We start from the raw sequence: 14581 nt of genomic DNA, 5'->3' as shown, positions 1-14581 counted from the left end.
TCTCCAATAGAGATGGCCTTAATCCTCTTAAAACATGTTTTGATCTTAGTTCTCTCGTTCATTCCGGGGTCCACTTTTGAACATAAATTTTAACACATCTTGTACATTACGATTCTACGGGCTCCTCCTCCCCTTGCATCCGCATCCGCAGTCGGAACTCCATCTGTTCATCCCAAGCGATTGCTTGAAACGTATCCTTCATTCCATTCTTTACCCGCTCCCAGGTGATATTGGCTCCTAAAGATTGCTCTAGGTTCTCGTACCATTTCAGAAGCTGCCCCTTCCAGGTAACAGGGGAGAATAACCAACATCTTATCCTCGTTCCAGCCATTGGCCTTTGCCACTCTCCCAAATTGGGCTAGATACTCCTCCACGTTGTCCTCCATTCCGCCCCTGAACTTTCCTGGAGTAAATAACAGGCCCCCTGGCTTCAGCCATAGCATCTACTTCCTCTTCACCGTCAGGACCACTACCAGGTAGGGGAATTAAATCGACTTCAGCTACGGTTCCTGCTTCCTCAAGATGTCTTTGGGGTTGTCCTGGGTCTTCGGGAACCTCACTAACTGATGTCAGCCTTGACTGACTTCTTGTTTTTACACTAAACTTGATGTTTGGGGACGACATACGATTGCTCCACCCTATCACGAATTAAGATTTAAATAAAAAAACCAAATCAGAAACAAAATTAAATCAAAACAAAATCAAAATCACAATCACAATCCAAATAAAATCAACAATTTAAATATACATATTCCCCTGAACACAAGGGTTATTCAAAAACACCACAACATATCAATGCCGCGACAGTCGTCGTACCAATTGGGTTTGACCTGGCCTACCCATGGACAAGCTCTCTTTTTTTTTTTTTTTTTTTTTTTTTTTAACTACTTTATAAAGACAAAAACTATTTCTCAAAATTATTCTATTCACCAATAAAAAGAAAACAGCTTTGTTTACATCACGGGTAGGTTGCCTCCCTTACCGGTACCTTGGTTCGACGCCACTGTGGCTGCTAAGTAGGCTACTCTTACAACAACTACAAAATTATGTTCGGCTTACAAGCTACGAGAAAACAAATAAAATTATTTACTCCAGATTACACTTTGCTTTCAAAAGGTAACTACAATTATTTGGATCAAAAACTAACTTTCTCTCTTGTTCTTTCAATCTACATTTCTTTTTCAACTTAATCAATTTACTTAAAAAAAAAAACAATCCGAATTTTAAAAAGAAATATATTCACTATATTATATTATATTACTATTAAATATTATATTACTAACCTGGGATCGTTAATCCGTCTTTGGTTCTGGATCACCTCAGGATACCCGGCTGCCTCCACCAATTTGTCACGCCTCCTGCTCAGCTGGGGCGAAGGGGGTGTACTCAGGAATCAAACGCAGCTCAGATAACAGGCAACTTTATTTAAACGACAACACTTCCGAACCCACGGACACCACGCGTCACGACCATCACTAGGCTAAGCCCTACACTAGATCGGCCCTCAGGGAGCTCGGACGTTCCGCTCGCGCCGGAGTCCTCTCACGTACACACCGCCTCGGGCGCTCACCTTGCTGACCTCCCCCTCCAGTACTTCCAGACGGCGGGGAACATGGGCCCCGACGTCACAGTCTTATATGTTTTTCCTCATAAATAACTTCACGGTGTTCAATTTGGCTAAAGCTTTACACCATTACACTTCTATTGTTATCAGTGATTAATTTAGATTAATTTCTTTGAAGTTCAAGATGTAAAAAGACTAACCAAAAATTCATTGTCTCTTAGTTCCTTAGCAGGACTTTGTTTGATAAATTGTGATAAGTACTTAATTTTGTACAGTGATATTTGATAACACAATGTTAGTATTTTTGTCTTTATAAGAATTTAAACGAATGGTTCAGTTAACAAATTAACTATGAAAACATTCAAAACAACTTAACCACATTTAGGTCATGACAAATTGTAATAATGCTTGTAAAATTAAAATTGGCTCTCCGTTTCTAGGCTAAGAGAGTTTACCCACCTTGTCCATTTCCATCACCGATTGGATAAACATTTCTTGGGAAGGACTCCTTTTCTTTCCTCTAAATTTTCAAAAACACTATGTCGGATACGTAGTAATTATAAAACTCCAAATTGTGAAATATTACTACGTTTTGAAAATATTTTTAGGATTGAATGTTGGAACTCCAATTGTTAGGATAATGTTACTTTTAGGTAAATTTAATTTAAATAAAAAAACAGAGCAATGTTTAACATTTTTAATTGATAAACATTGTTGACATATTTTACTTGAGGATAGTAAATAACAAAAGTGATGTAACCTAATAATGACGAAAATGTGTACCTATAGATGTAGGCTTGTGTTAGAGTAACTCTAAAAAAAAATATTATTAATCAGTCAGAAACTCTCTTTGGTGCGCGTACACTTATGCCTTCTTGTTCTTGGTCAATGCCTCATACATGCCTTTGAAAACTTGAAGTCCGGCCTTGTTTCCTTCAGCATAACCTGGCAGATTCGACTGACATTTGGCGAACCATTTTGCAACGTTCTTGAACTTGTCGACCTCATAGCCTACAATCTGTAAATCAGACACAACTTTTAAAATTTACAACATTTTTAAAATTTGGGACCTTAGATGAAAATGTCACATATTTTGAATAATTACAAACACAAAAGTACAACAGTTGAAATCAAATTACCGTGCTCTGTTAAAATTTGGGAAAAAAAACAAATGTATACTGTTGTGGTCTACTTAAATATTCTTGCATTTTATTTTGCAGAGTTAGGATAATGTTGCACAGTTCGATGGAGGTGCGGACTTCAGGATCTGAACGTTTGGCGGAACTCTTAAAATAATCTTGGAACAATAGTCTTAAATTTCCGATTCTTACTGAAAAGTGTTTGAATATCGAATCTATTAAAGTTTGAATATTTCATTATAAAAATAATAGGTTTATTAAAGATAAATCTACATTTTACTAAGGATTATTTCGATTTTTGCGATTCACAGCAAAGAGTAACCACAGGAAAAAACAAGGTGGTGCTGTTGAGGTAGTTCGTTAATGTTTTTTGAAAACTAAAGAGTCATAGCCTACGATTTGTAAATCAGACAAAAGTTTTAAAATTAAATTTTTTTAAATTTTGGACCTTAGATGAAAGCGTCACATCTTTTGAATAATTAGAACACAAAAGTACAACATTGAAAACAAATTACCGTATCATGCGTTCAAGCTTGTATAATGTACTCTGTTTAAATTTGAAAAAAAAATTAAAAGAAACGTACACTGTTGTGTCCTACTTAAATATTCTTGTATAATTTTCAATATAACCTTGAAATAAAGGTCTTACTTTCCGATTCTTACTGAAATGGTATTGGATCTATTAAAGTTTGATTAAATAAAACACAAATAACAAATACAATAGGTTTGTTAAAGATAAATCGAAATTTACTATAGTACAAGGATAATTTTGATTTTTGCAATCCATAGCAAAGTATAAACAGTCGAATAAAAAATATGGAAATGCTATTGAGGTGATTAGTTTTTTTTTTGAAAACTCAAGAGTCACAGTTCTTTAAGATAACTTCTTTGAAAAAATGTATTTCAATATTTTAATATATCTATATGTTATATTTATTTTAAAAGCTGTTATATTTTTTATAATGGAATGTTATATATAGATAAATATTTTTATGACCTTTCATATACATGGTGCTTTTCATATACTAATTCTGCTATGCTTTGTGTCTTAGTTTTTATAAGTAAATTTACATTAGTTTATGACTGGTTTATAAGAGCAATCTATATTAGAAAAAAATGTGTTTAGGACACATGTAGAGCTTCTCAACTTAACTATACACATTTTAGTTACTTAAGTTCCTTAAAAATCGAACTCATGAAGGGTACATACGTCAGCAGTGGAGACAGAAGCAGCGATAGCGTAGTCAGCCACAGTGTACGCGTCTCCTGCCACCCAAGTGCTATCCTCCAGGAACTTGTCCAGGAAGCCGAATGCATCGTCCAACTTCTTTTTGTTCTCCTCATTGAAGGATGCGCCGAAGAACATTATGGGGTACTGAACATATGTTTTGGTCAGTAGAATTAAAAACAAAATTTAAATTGCAACACTTCACTATCTAAGGTACACTTCGTTTCATTGTACAGTACATCTGGAACTGCAAATAACACGGGGGTGTCAACACACCCTATCTTTATCGGACACAACCATTAATAGACTATGCCACTTAATTTATTTAAATCATATTTTGATAAAAAAGACAATAACAATATGTTCTTTATTTGAAGTTTGTTTTTGGACGATGCAAGGATTGTGAAAGAAACTTTTATTTTTGCGGACATTTAACATCGTTCACTGATACAAAATTCAGTTAGACTACGTTTCGAAATCTGCAATCTGATCTCTTCTTCAAGTGAATAACTAGCCTAAACATAATTACAAACTAGGTTAAAATAAACAAATCATACTAGGACGTTGTGACACGCGTAAGTCTATAGCATAATTTAACTATAGAAGAAGTAAATAAAAATGACTTTACTTACATACAAGTCTGCAAATCTCTGATAGAGAGTGCCAATGTCGAAGTACAGCCTCTGGTTAACCAAGGGCCGCTCTTCTTGACATCCTTGGGGTAGAGAGAATCATCCTTGCCAAACTTCTCTGCCAAGTAGGTGAGAATGGCTCGACTGTTACAGAGAAATTCCAATAACTACAAATTCCAACGTACGATTACTTATATTTAGTCTGAGATCTTTGTGTACCATAGAGATTGCACCTTAACCATAATGCATGGATGAATCAATTTGAGTGAAAAGAATACTGTACAAAATAAATATTCCAACAGTGTAAAATTTAGAATTGAGTTTTAAAAATATCATTAAAATTGTTATTTAAGATAACTTTGTACAAAATTCATTTTATGAATTTATCAACTAATGTAATTTACAAAAATACTTAGACAAACTTCTGAAGAATTAAAAAAAACAACAACCCATAGTTTCTGATTTGAGGTTCACACAATCATATCATTGAGGTTTATATAGAGTTTGAATGTTTGTATATTCTTTGTATCTTCTAATATAATTTAACATTTTAGACAAAAAATTAATAATTTTTCAATCAGCTCAGATATAATGGTCTTCTAAAATCAATGTATTGGTAATTTTTATACAGTAGAGTCTTGCTAATCCGAACTTCACTTATCCGACACTTAATGTAATTCGATGCTTCGTATAAAAGGTTGACAAGATGTGTAGACGAATAGTTTAGTTTTAAATGTTACAGGCAATACTGTAACGCTCCAGTTTAAAATAGTGTATACCCAACGCTAAGTGTTACTTGATAGTTTTTTCAATCGAAAATTTAAATTAAGAACTTCAACAGATTTGTCTCATACAATAAAATTGTTAGTTTTTTCATTATAAATCATGCTTAAGTTACTAATTAAAAAACAATATTATGGTAGGATTATGTTTAAAGTTACGAATTTATTTGGTTTTCAACCGTAATTTACTTAACGTTTAATCATACGACTTTTTTGCTTATTTGAACTCAAGGTCACTCGTTTATAACGGATAAGCGAGACTCCACTGCATACTGGGAACCTTTGCAGTAAATGAAAACTTTCGGAACATCACTAAATCAAATTAGCAGGTAGGCTACTGGTTGTATACTTCAGACAGGCTTAAAAAACTAGTTTTATCATCGGAATTGGTTTACCTTTCGTTGATAGCGAAACCATTATCATCCAAAGTCGGTACATTGTGCTGTGGGTTTATCTGAAAAAAAAAGTGATTATCACATTTAAATGTTAGTAATATAGGTAATCTACCTGTTTACTGTTTGAAACTTTTATTGCACAATACCACTACATAAATTTAACAGATATTCTTGTTTTAAAGTTTGTTATTTGACGATGGAAAGTTTGACAGGATAACAGGGTTCCGAACAATTTGCCATCGTTATATGTTACAAAAGGTATATCACTACGTTTCGAGGATTGGAATCTATCCTCTTCGTCAGGTGGTAATAATACCTCCCCCACCATATAACGATGGCAAATTTCCGAAATCCTGTTAACAGATATATCATACATAAGTATATAGAACTCCAAATATTTACTCCAAGTAATATGTTTTTTAAAATAAGCACTTAATTTTTATGAATTCCAATTTTAGATTTCAAAGATAGCTTTTGAAAAAGTCGCAATTTCATTCCGATTTTAGATTACCATTTGATCAAGCGAAAAAATCTACCAACCTTGAGGAATTCTGGCTTCAGATGTTCCTTATTCATGAGGTTCAGCTCAACGAGGTTTAACTTGATTCCAAGGGCCTTTATCAACATGAGAACAGCACGGCATGGGGAACTGCCACTGGCATAGTAGAGAACCACGCCGGCCTCTGTAACATGAAATAAACAATGACTTACGATAACTCTTTATTTCAGTAGGCAAAACATAATACACAGTAGGGGTGTCCATAATTTCCAATTGCCCTGGCAAATTGCCTCCCAACCGATCATAAATCAACAAAAAACATCCACCACAAATTCATACGAGATAGTACGTTATTGGTGGAACTATAAAATAACCCTCATTATAAGTGTAAAATGTAAAAAAAAATGTCCTTTATGACTGTTTTAAGCGTCTTAGGTAAAGTGTACATTGCACGAGTGTTGTGGAATAATGGAGACATCAAATTTTGCAAGAAAGCGAACGCTGCAAGTATGGCCGCGGCTATTTTGAAACCTTATGAGATCTAAAAAGAATTGTGAGTTATCAAAAGACGTGTGAAGAATCAAAAGACTTGTGAGGTATCAAAATACTTGTGAGGTATGAAAAAACTTGTGAGGTATCAAAAGACTTGTGAGGAATACAAAGACTTGGGAGGTATGAAAAGACTTGTGAGGTATGAAAAGACTTGTGAGGTATCAAAAGACTTGTGAGGAATACAAAGACTTGGGAGGTATGAAAAGACTTGTGAGGTATCAAAATAATTGTGAGGTATCAAAAGACTTGTGAGGAATACAAAGACTTGGGAGGTATGAAAAGACTTGTGAGGAATACAAAGACTTGGGAGGTATGAAAAGACTTGTGAGGTATCAAAAGACTTGTGAGGAATACAAAGACTTGGGAGGTATGAAAAGACTTGTGAGGTATCAAAAGACTTGTGAGGAATACAAAGACTTGGGAGGTATGAAAAGACTTGTGAGGTATCAAAAGACTTGTGAGGAATACAAAGACTTGGGAGGTATGAAAAGACTTGTGAGGTATCAAAAGACTTGTGAGGAATACAAAGACTTGGGAGGTATGAAAAGACTTGTGAGGTATCAAAAGAATTGTGAGGTATCAAAAGACTTGTGAGGAATACAAAAGACTTGGGAGGTATGAAAAGTCTTGTGAGGTATCAAAAGACTTGTGAGGTATGAAAAGACTTGTGAGGTATCAAAAGATTTGTGAAAGGTCAAAAAGACTTGTGAGGAACAAAAAGACTAGGCACTTGGACTTTTGTTTTAATTTTAAATGTTTGTCTCTTTCCATAAAGTACTAGAAAAGTTGACGGTACTAACGGTTTTCAATAGTACCTAGACCCCTGTTTCTATTGAAAATTTGAAACTGCTCCTTACCTCCCAATTTGAAACGATAAATGAACAACACTAAAAAAAGTAATGACGTCAAATTGACATTGCCTAAGGTTTTAAAATATCCTCAGTATTAAAACAGTTAAACAGTACAGAAGGAATAAGTTACTTTTTTTCCACTTTATATAAAATACATAATTTATACGTCCAAATTAAATAAGGGGATAACAATCACTATCATTAAGTTACAGTACAGCAAGCCCACACTCTTCACAGTGTGACGTAAAAAAATCTAAAAGCAATTTTCACAACTTCAACCTAGTTGCGTTCTATTATATATTCATAATTCATGACACAATCACAATAGATAGAAACATATAAATGTGCTATAATAGTGCTCAACGTTTATTTTAAGAACTGAAAAAACACAAACTTTTCTTTTTAACGAACAGCAAAGTAAGGTGTTACGATGCAATGCACAAATGGTTTTACTGTGCCCAAAGCTTTACAAAGCACAACTTATTCTGGTGTCTTATCTGTGCTTTATCATATCGGTTACAAGACTCACGCTTATCTTTTGAATTCTTATCGTGGGTTTTTGTTTACTTTCTCATGCTGTCCATCCTTTTCCTGAGACTTTCCTCTGGTTTGATGGGACTTGCTCTGCATGATTTCTGTTTTGTACAAGCGAACAACTGGAATAACGAGTATAAAGATGAGTACATGTGTATAAATGTAAATTCTATGGTGTTTTACTCGTAAATCTCTTCTAATACATAATGCTATTGGGATACAATTAAACAGTGTTTAATATGTTTCAGATTCTGGAAAAGTAAGAATTAAGTTTCGTTTTAAAAGTAAACATATGCGTAATTGACTTAGTACGAACGTTTTTGGTCAGAACTACAATAACTTCGTTGTTGATTTTCGCAAATAAACAATCACGCAAGGCTTGTGCTCAGTGGCTTCATCCATCCGCGTTACTTGCACAAGTCTCTCAGCACAATTCAGAAACTCGCAGGCATTTTGCAACCCCAGGATGGCCTTCACACGCCTCTCTTCCTGGGACCTTCAGGGTTCCCTTTCACTTGGCGCTCGCCTCACGGCCACCACAGCCCGCGGTCATCGCCCTCACCCATTCCCAGCAGACAAGCGGAGTGCTAGTCCGCCTAAATCATAGGGAGTTCTACCTCATTTTTAACCATGACTAGGTAGGATATTTCTAGGACTCTTGGTACCGCACGGTTTCGACATTTTGTACCCTTATTATATTTTATTTCCTAACAATTTCAACCACCTTCACAGATTAAAATTTGTTTAAACAGTGGCAACACCTCAGCACAAGACATGCTGTAGCTCCATACTAACCAGCGTCAATCACACTGAAACAATACTGACTGTGCTGAATGACAGACTGAATGTAATTTGTGTAATGTAATTGTGAATGTAATGCAATGTAATTTGCGACGTCAGTACATCAGAACGTGAATGGAAGAGGGGGAGAAGACTGGAGTCGGATTTCTCTGGTTGGTCACTAATTTTGTGTTTTCTCTAAGGATTGAATAAAATCAACTGATTAGTTTAAAATTGTTTCGTACTTACAGTTATACTTAATAATACTTATTTATATAGATAATTTACCAGGTGTGTAGTATGTAGGCTATAATTGAAACTTAGACTACCGGCTACTGTTAGTTAGTCATTCTAAAATTTTAAATGTTTAAAATTTTCAAAATCACAAAAAATTAGAATTTATTGCCTTTCATCATTAATCATCTCTAAATTATTACGAAATATAAATCTTTAAGTTTTGTTACAATTTCACCCCAATCAGCTTTAAAAATAAGGTCAATGAGAAGCAAACAGACTGTATAGGAGCACTGACGTATTCCTTGCCTAACAATACGGTGAACCTCATATATCATTAACATTGAATCATTTTCAAATCATATGATGTATATTATTTCTGAAAGCACATTGTTATGTAAAATGGGAGTGCTATGTGAAATGAGCAATTAACATTTCTTATAAAAACCATGAACAGAAAGATTCACCAAGTTATAAGCAGTATTGCTTCTACTCACAATGTTAGTCGGCTAGGTTCTGTGTCTGATAGTAAAGGAGTCGTTCCTAACCCTGAACTACTCCAGGTACCACGGTAACGAAGCGGTAACAATGTTTATGGAACGATCACAGCGCCCTTTCTACATCGCCATAGGGGTGAAAGAGGGGGGCGGGGTCGGCCAATAGTGTGCCAGTACTGATCGGTCTCACCCTCATCAAAGCCTTCATACATTATGACACTGCACTTTAACAAATGATCAGGTGTAAAGAGACAGTACCGTACGTAATCTCCTGTAAAGGCCAGGCTCGTGACAAACCGCAACAATCGATGAAGCAGAACTTATGACCATGATTTTACCACAGAGGTCAAGCCTGTGCAGGCTCCATCCATGCTATGCGGTATAGCCTAGGAGGCGATAATCGAGTATGCATTCTACAAGAATGTCCATACCGGAAGTTTCGCCACTTTAGAAGCTTTCAATTGGTCTGTGGGATCTGGAACTTTCCGTATATAGAATTGTCGATGTCTGGAAGCTTCCGGATTCTATGAATTTCGGTGTCTGCAAGTTTCCGGATTCTAAGAATGTTCGCTCTGCTGTCTGGAAGCTTCCGGGTTCCTTAGAATTTTCGGTGTTTGGAAGCTTTCGGATTATATATATATATATATATATATATATATATATATATATATATATATATATATATATATATATATATATACCCACACACGATTCAGTTACATTGTACTTGGCCGTATCTGTCACCTAAGCGTTAATTAATCAAACCAACATACGAGCGGAAGACCAAATATCTACCGAAAGAATATGATATACATGCATTACATTTGTAAAAATGTCAATACCCTAATTTAAGTTCAATAAACATTGAATCATAAAAAAGTACTTGTCAAGACGGATTCAATGTTAAATTAAGTTAGGCTATTGCCGTTTGTACAAACTTAACAAATGTTAGAAATTTTATAAAGCTGTTTATTTTATTATTGTAAAGGAATTAAATTTGACGCATATGAATAACGTACGGTAATCTTTATGGGCGTGTTGAAGTACGATTAAAATCGTTGTAAACACATGATGTTTTTCGAGTAGATATGTATAAAATCATTCGAAAAACAAAATATTGTGGTGATAAATAACATTAATGTGTAAAACCAGTGGCGTATATTATGGAAAACTATTTCGGGGGGGGGGGAGGGAGGCTTGTTGAGCTTTAAGAACTCATGAAAGTGTTCTAGCTTAAAACAAACTACTGAGTGAAATTTTAATATTGTCTATCAAACTTTCTGGCGGATTGAGTCCTCCTTTATATACGACTATTATGAAATCGCTAGACAACACTCGTAATAAGTGAACCTGACAATTCTGAACACAACAAAAACTCTAGTTCCGACTTGTGTACACCTGCAGGTGCGCTATCTCTAGAGATAAGCCAATGAGATAACGAGAGTGACGTTATCAATTTATCCTATTAGTCGGTCTTTATCTACGAGTGTGCTTGACACTGATATAACTTTTATTTACCAGATTAACGGTCGGTTTTAAACGTGTCAAACTAAAACAACGATGATTATTGAGAAACTTAAATGTGTTCGTCAACTTCTTAATCGAGATATAACTTGTTTTAACCAAAGCGAACATCCTGTATGCAAGCATATTTCAGATAGCACAGTCAGTTTTGGTCAGCTAAATTTTTAAAAGTAACATTCCTTTACGAAAACAAAAAAAAAAACAATATTTTCAAAATTTGGTTAACAGTTTCCGAGACTTTTTATGCATTTAAAGTATAAATACTGGAGAACTTTATTATCAGGTTCAGGGAAAAACTGTTAATATTAGAATGTGATTTTTTACAGTATGTATATGAGTTGTGATTTCAGTAAAGGAATGATTATGAAAACATCACTAATAGCAGTAACAATGTGCATAAAATTATTTTTTTTAATTATACATTTAAAACATTACTTAACGGAATTACATATTTAATGAATTAAACATGTCATCTTTCATATGCACGCTGTGAGGATCTCCAGCTACAAACTACCCCCAATTAAATGTCCACGATTTCGAGTGGAATGACTAGAATTTTTTAATATTGTGCTCGTCTGTAGTTTAAGATGTACCCATAAATTGCCGCGACTAAAAAAAAAACTTTTAAAACTAAGATATAATTAACCCAACCGAGCACTGTTGTGATTTCCCATGATCCAATTTTTTGGATCCTTCTTTAGGGAAGGGGGGTGGCACCATAACCCTTTTCTATAAAACTTGTCCGAATTACACGAAAATCTTTTAAAAAACATGTGATTTCAACGTCTATTTTCTGGAAAATAAAACTTTCTTAACCTCCAAACGTTCGGGTGGAACAGTTGTGGGCAACAAATTACTGTGCTAGTCATTTGAAATGAAAGTGTGGGCAGTGGTTATCAAATGTCCGTGTTCAATAATCCCCAAAGTTTCCCTTGGGGAAGGGTTACCATTACCCCTACCCTTTCATAAAAATTATCTGATTTTAACAAAATTCTTAAATAAAAAAAATAATCATGGGAAATGGTCCCCACATCTTGGGCGGTTACCACGATTGCACTACCGTAAACGAACTGTAGTAAAATTATGAACGACAACCGCCGAAGGTAAAGTGTTCAGTAGTGACAGACAATCATTAGTTATGTATGTAATCAGTCTGTTACATTAAAGCACAGAGAAAAGTCCTCTGTGACTGGCGGTACCGTACTTTTTTATATTCTCCTCGACAAACAACAAAGGATTACCAAACCAATTCAGCGCTGTAAATACAATGTACACAGACTGGTATGAACTGTGATCCTGATTTTATTACGCAACAACTATACACATTTACCGTACTTATCTAGAATAATAAATAACTAAATGACTAAACGAATAGACTACATTTCGATATAATTATTGACTTATTAAATATTGTTGGGGTGTTAATTACTAGGTAGTTTAATAACACTGCATTTAAATCTGACGTATTGTAATAGTACTGTGTACTGAAATTATTGTAGCTTACAACGAATTACTAAGTTTTCTTTAAAACGTGTTATGTTTTTTATAAATTAACAAACACCTGCTCTAAGGTTGCCGGAATCATGAAGGCAGCGATCGCAGAAATTTAAAGTTAACACAATTGAATAAAAAAGAATATTTTGTATCGGTGTATCTCCAGTTTGTGCGATATAACTGTATTTTAAAATTATTATCATATTAGAGTGAACTAAGTCCGTGGGTTATTAAAATTTCCAGGCAGGTATGATATGATGGTATGTGATGTTATTGATGAATATTATTTTGTTTCGTTTTGAGAAACCTTTTACGATCCTAAGCCTTACTCTTAATTGTTTACAAATGTATAACCTCTACGTTAACAGAAACTTATTTATTGTATTTAGCTCAAAGGTTGGGGTTTACTGATAAACATATCAGTTGATTTGACGCAATTTCCTGTCTACATTATTATGGTGATGCTTTTGACGTAAATATTAGCTAAGCCTAAGTTTCAACGAATAAATAAATCTGAAATGTATACGGTCATTCAAGTAAAAACGTGTAAGGAAAAGTCACTTACCTGGAGGATCCTCTAACTTATATCCTCTCGCCGTCCTTGCCTTCAGACAGGGAGGGCACCACCAGATTTTCTTCTCGACATAGAGACGCTTTTCCGGTTCTTCCATATGAAAACATTTTTCGTGGACAGTATAACCCTCCCGACATCCCCAACAAGTGACCCGCACCAGCGTGGGGACGCTGGTATCCTGACACCGATTGCAAGACATGTTACACGAAGTTCACTGACCCGATAGCACAATCAATCGATGCTTATTTAATAAGTTGAATTAAAGACTTATCTCGGTAGCTGCTCTTATAGAGAGGAACGAGGAAGGACTGAAATTCGTAATGTGACCCCACAAGTTAAAATGAACTCCTCTTTTGTAGCCGGTGGAGGGGGGGAGGGGGAGTGAGTCATAAACGACTTGGGACCGGCCACTGGGATTATAATTTCCCCCAAGGTCAAGCAGGACGTCACGCAAACGTAATGCTTGGCGCGCATCGATTGTTTGTTGTGCGAAACAGCTGATTTAAAACGTACCCGATACCTCGCTCTTCTTTTTTGGGTATTCATTTTACAGAAGAATAAGTTTAATGTAATCTATCATTAGAGGCAATAATGTTTAATATAAAATGCCATTAAATGTCTTGGGCAGTGATGTGAAATTCTAGGAAATTTAAAATTGAGTAATATTGCCGGATAAAAGGCCTAAAATTCATAGATTCCCGGGAATTTATGATTAATTACCAAGATAGCTCAAAAACTCTAAATTAATAAATGAAACCATTAATTATATGGTTAAATAAAACTTAAAAACTGAAATATACTTTTAAAATAAAATTATAAATAAATAAAATTCAGGGAAATTTAGGCTATACTTTTTAAAGTGAAATTGTTCAAATTAATAGATAAATATGGTGACTGTGTGATAAAATAAAACACAAACTCTGTTTAAAAAAATAGTATTAATGATTACTTAAATACAATATACAAATAACTAAAGTGTAAAATGTTATAAAAATCAAATTAAAAGGTAATTTGGTATGATTCTTTGGTTTTCTGTCTCCCAAAAGGAAGCTAGGTCGACGAGAAAGAGTCTATTATGTCCCTATGTACTGTTTGTTTATTAGGCAATACAAGTAGGTTTAGATTAGGTTATCATAAATATGATACTAATATGACCAAGTTTAAGACAACCTTCTGTTAGGACCACAGGTTTTTTGTCTGATTTTCTGTCGACCTGAAAAGAAGATGGGAAAATTGGGAACTTCTTCCAAAAATGCTCAGGAGATGCAAAACCAAGAGCGAGATCATATTGGGCTATTAATT

General features: G+C 34.6%; 1 pseudogene; it reads right to left on the bottom strand.

Moving 5' to 3' along the window:
• Positions 1-2258: 2258 nt before the first annotated feature.
• LOC124374380 lies at positions 2259-13645 on the bottom strand (annotated as a pseudogene).
• Between the last annotated feature and the right edge of the window lie 936 nt (positions 13646-14581).

Source organism: Homalodisca vitripennis, unplaced genomic scaffold (assembly GCF_021130785.1).
Source record: "Homalodisca vitripennis isolate AUS2020 unplaced genomic scaffold, UT_GWSS_2.1 ScUCBcl_8155;HRSCAF=16148, whole genome shotgun sequence".
Taxonomy (NCBI): Eukaryota; Metazoa; Arthropoda; class Insecta; order Hemiptera; family Cicadellidae; genus Homalodisca; species Homalodisca vitripennis.
This window is presented reverse-complemented; position numbering and strand designations above follow the sequence as displayed.